Below are 5,000 nucleotides of genomic sequence, written 5' to 3'. Positions count from 1 at the left end.
CAAATATATTACGCGGAAGAGCTATAACAGACCGAGCCCCACTGCATGGGGGGAGTCTTTGTCACTAATGTACACAGATGGAACATTTTGGACTGGAACCAGATTACCCGTACACACGGCGCTGATTAGTAATCAATGCAGAGCCATCAAACTACAGCAAATATACACAACTGTCCGTATACATGCTGAAAGAGTCTGCCCACAATGGGAACCACACGTCAGCCAGACACTCTGATCACGCACCACTCTCTGCTTCTAACAGGCGCACATACAATATGTAAGCACCAGCATGGAACAACATCCAGTGCATCTTCTCCGCCACATTACACAATCCACACTATCACAACCAGACCAGGAGGTCCATGCGGAAAATACAATATCCCAGCCTTTCGACATCCACCATTGCGCAGACCAGGCACCAACACCCACACATGTCCTATACAACGGTGCACCCAACATCACAATAGTACCTCCTGTCACAGCGCACAAACAATGACATGAGTCAAAGACACAGGTCTCACACAAGCATAGAATTGGAGCGCCGCCTCTAATAAGCCAAAGGTGCATCCTGACGTGACAAATCTGATCATGTCACAAGCATTCACTTACTATAATCACTATCAACGAACCTGCCGCCCCCCCCCCCCCCCCCTACACCTTTCCTTACAACAACGTGTAACCTAACCTAACCTAACCTAACCTATGTTGTACCTTAACCTAACCTATGTTGTACCTTAACCTAACCTATGTTGTACCTTAACCTAACCTATGTTGTACCTTAACCTAACCTATGTTGTACCTTAACCTAACCTATGTTGTACCTTAACCTAACCTATGTTGTACCTTAACCTAACCTATGTTGTACCTTAACCTAACCTATGTTGTACCTTAACCTAACCTATGTTGTACCTTAACCTAACCTATGTTGTACCTTAACCTAACCTATGTTGTACCTTAACCTAACCTATGTTGTACCTTAACCTAACCCATGTTGTACCTTAACCTAACCCATGTTGTACCTTAACCTAACCCATGTTGTACCTTAACCTAACCCATGTTGTACCTTAACCTAACCCATGTTGTACCTTAACCTAACCCATGTTGTACCTTAACCTAACCCATGTTGTACCTTAACCTAACCCATGTTGTACCTTAACCTAACCCATGTTGTACCTTAACCTAACCCATGTTGTACCTTAACCTAACCCATGTTGTGCCTTAACCTAACCCATGTTGTGCCTTAACCTAACCCATGTTGTGCCTTAACCTAACCCATGTTGTGCCTTAACCTAACCCATGTTGTGCCTTAACCTAACCCATGTTGTGCCTTAACCTAACCCACGTTGTGCCTTAACCTAACCCACGTTGTGCCTTAACCTAACCCATGTTGTGCCTTAACCTAACCCATGTTGTGCCTTAACCTAACCCATGTTGTGCCTTAACCTAACCCATGTTGTGCCTTAACCTAACCCATGTTGTGCCTTAACCTAACCCATGTTGTGCCTTAACCTAACCCATGTTGTGCCTTAACCTAACCCACGTTGTGCCTTAACCTAACCCACGTTGTGCCTTAACCTAACCCACGTTGTGCCTTAACCTAACCCATGTTGTGCCTTAACCTAACCCATGTTGTGCCTTAACCTAACCCACGTTGTGCCTTAACCTAACCCACGTTGTGCCTTAACCTAACCCACGTTGTGCCTTAACCTAACCCACGTTGTGCCTTAACCTAACCCACGTTGTGCCTTAACCTAACCCACGTTGTGCCTTAACCTAACCCACGTTGTGCCTTAACCTAACCCACGTTGTCCCCTAAAGTAACCCACGTTGTCCCCTAACGTAACCCACGTTGTCCCCTAACGTAACCCATGTTGTCGCCTAAACCTGCTCTGTAATTGTTATACGACTCGTTCAATTAGTGTAGTGTTGCCCACCCGCAACCCTCGCAATATAGTTCGCTACTCGCACTGCCCGCTCCCCTGTGTATCGCTTCATGTTAAACACCTTGCAAGTCTTGCTGACTTTCCACATGCTCCTGCTGTACACTGTAATGTGGATGGCAGCAGGACGTACATGCCGCCCCTCCCCACGTCCCCACCTTGCCCCCCTGCCTTCGCAAGCTGGTTGGTGAGAAGTTTGCATGTTCAATGCCCTTCGCATGCGACGTACTCAGGCTACGTTGTGGTGCGGCCTGTGTCAACCGTCCGCTAATGTCGTACGCGTAAACCACAATCTGTACTGCACATTCGTCCTTATGTACCGAATGATACATCGTGGCACATGTGTGACCGTACAACGACTGCGCCCAAAAACGGCGGACCATACAGTGCAAATATTGTGCACGCAGCTACGTGTCGTCTCCCTATGAGAGCTGGATTGCAGTGTGGTACGCCATAGAGACGTGTGGGAGGAACGGACGCCGTGGATGGCGATCAGCATGAGCTGTCTGTTGATGTATTCGGACCTAGTCGTCTCTCCTCACACACCGTGATGGCATGGTGCACCGCGTTCCATATCTGCGACATGCTACAGAGGCCGGTTGACAGTCGTTCGAGCAATGGACATCGCATACGTACGGGGGCCACCTTCCACGTATTGTCTAGGCGTGCACATTTTGTTGCGTGTATGTGGGCAGACGTAGTGTGGCGTGACACCTGACACAGGCATGCAATAATCGTTGAAGTTGCAAATGGCGATGGACGCCTGCGTTTTCTGGTGAAGTTACGCAAATGAACAAATGGTAACCTGTTGTGGTGCGGTTGTTCTCGCTAGGGGTGAATCGGTGATGGCGACGATAGGTTGAGGTACGAACCGGTTGTTCCAGCGATACCCACCATGCCGACGAAACTGAACGGCATCTGGGTGTGAAGCGATACGCGGCGGTGGCTGGGTGGGACCGTCCCCGGCCGGTGAGGGGGCGCCTCCCGGCGTGCTGGCCGCGCGGTGCGTGGGCGCACGCGCTACAGCCGGCTGGTGGGGGCGGCCAGTGGCAGGCGCGCCGGCCGACGGACGCGGCAGGCGTCGCAGCTGCGCGCCGGCGCACCCTGCGCGCGGCGCCGTGCGGCCAAAGTAGGTCCTCGCGGGCCCGGTGCGAAGCGCGGTGGACATCTTCAGTGTGCTGGTCCGATTGAGGACTGTGTGCGTTGAGGATGCGCCGCCGCCCGGCGCTCGGCGCCGCGACGCCGTCTGCTGCTCGGTCGCCCCAGCGGTTCTCGCTGGTGGTTTGTATCGCAGCTGTGCGGATGTGTTGGCGCGTGCGCTGTGCTGGGAGAGTTCGCTTCGGCACCCAAGTGGGGCTTTTGTCCTTCTGTGGCGCTGGCGTTGGAGCTGCCGGTCACCGTAGGTGGCGCGTGTTGTCTCCCGCCGGCAATGCCACGACAGCACGCTCCCGGGCCTCTGTCGGCAGCGGCAAGCTCAGTTGGGAGCACGGGTGGTCGCACCGAAAGCGTCTACTCGCCTAACTCCGGGCGATTGCGCCTCTCTCGAACCCGACCAAGTACTTGGGACGGCGCTGCGCGCCGCCGGGACCTGAGAGGGTTTCGAGGTGTATTGTGCAGGGGAGCTCAGCCTCCTCCTGTTTGCAGAATGATTGAGCGGACGCTTGCGTGTTCGCGCGGGCCCCCGGGACACACTCCCGGGCGGCCGGCTGCTCAGCTCTAGTTGACGCAGCTCCCTGGTTGATCCTGCCAGTAGTCATATGCTTGTCTCAAAGATTAAGCCATGCATGTCTCAGTACAAGCCGCATTAAGGTGAAACCGCGAATGGCTCATTAAATCAGTTATGGTTCCTTAGATCGTACCCACGTTACTTGGATAACTGTGGTAATTCTAGAGCTAATACATGCAAACAGAGTCCCGACCAGAGATGGAAGGGACGCTTTTATTAGATCAAAACCAATCGGTCGGCTCGTCCGGTCCGTTTGCCTTGGTGACTCTGAATAACTTTGGGCTGATCGCACGGTCCTCGTACCGGCGACGCATCTTTCAAATGTCTGCCTTATCAACTGTCGATGGTAGGTTCTGCGCCTACCATGGTTGTAACGGGTAACGGGGAATCAGGGTTCGATTCCGGAGAGGGAGCCTGAGAAACGGCTACCACATCCAAGGAAGGCAGCAGGCGCGCAAATTACCCACTCCCGGCACGGGGAGGTAGTGACGAAAAATAACGATACGGGACTCATCCGAGGCCCCGTAATCGGAATGAGTACACTTTAAATCCTTTAACGAGTATCTATTGGAGGGCAAGTCTGGTGCCAGCAGCCGCGGTAATTCCAGCTCCAATAGCGTATATTAAAGTTGTTGCGGTTAAAAAGCTCGTAGTTGGATTTGTGTCCCACGCTGTTGGTTCACCGCCCGTCGGTGTTTAACTGGCATGTATCGTGGGACGTCCTGCCGGTGGGGCGAGCCGAAGGCGTGCGACCGCCTCGTGCGTGCTCGTGCGTCCCGAGGCGGACCCCGTTGAAATCCTACCAGGGTGCTCTTTATTGAGTGTCTCGGTGGGCCGGCACGTTTACTTTGAACAAATTAGAGTGCTTAAAGCAGGCAAGCCCGCCTGAATACTGTGTGCATGGAATAATGGAATAGGACCTCGGTTCTATTTTGTTGGTTTTCGGAACCCGAGGTAATGATTAATAGGGACAGGCGGGGGCATTCGTATTGCGACGTTAGAGGTGAAATTCTTGGATCGTCGCAAGACGAACAGAAGCGAAAGCATTTGCCAAGTATGTTTTCATTAATCAAGAACGAAAGTTAGAGGTTCGAAGGCGATCAGATACCGCCCTAGTTCTAACCATAAACGATGCCAGCCAGCGATCCGCCGCAGTTCCTCCGATGACTCGGCGGGCAGCCTCCGGGAAACCAAAGCTTTTGGGTTCCGGGGGAAGTATGGTTGCAAAGCTGAAACTTAAAGGAATTGACGGAAGGGCACCACCAGGAGTGGAGCCTGCGGCTTAATTTGACTCAACACGGGAAACCTCACCAGGCCCGGACACCGGAAGGATT

At 52.7% G+C, this 5,000-nt stretch overlaps 1 non-coding gene across 1 annotated transcript in view; it reads left to right on the top strand.

Moving 5' to 3' along the window:
- Positions 1 to 3,670: 3,670 nt before the first annotated feature.
- The window catches only part of LOC124763505, a 1,909-nt gene continuing 579 nt past the window's right edge, over positions 3,671 to 5,000 (top strand). Inside the window, exon 1 of the ribosomal RNA XR_007012671.1 lies at positions 3,671 to 5,000. This exon is cut by the window's right edge and continues 579 nt beyond it. This is a non-coding gene — a ribosomal RNA (small subunit ribosomal RNA).

Source organism: Schistocerca piceifrons, unplaced genomic scaffold, assembly GCF_021461385.2.
Source record: "Schistocerca piceifrons isolate TAMUIC-IGC-003096 unplaced genomic scaffold, iqSchPice1.1 HiC_scaffold_620, whole genome shotgun sequence".
Classification (NCBI taxonomy): Eukaryota; Metazoa; Arthropoda; class Insecta; order Orthoptera; family Acrididae; genus Schistocerca; species Schistocerca piceifrons.
Note: the sequence above shows the minus strand (reverse complement) of the source record. Positions and strands in the feature narration are given on the sequence as shown.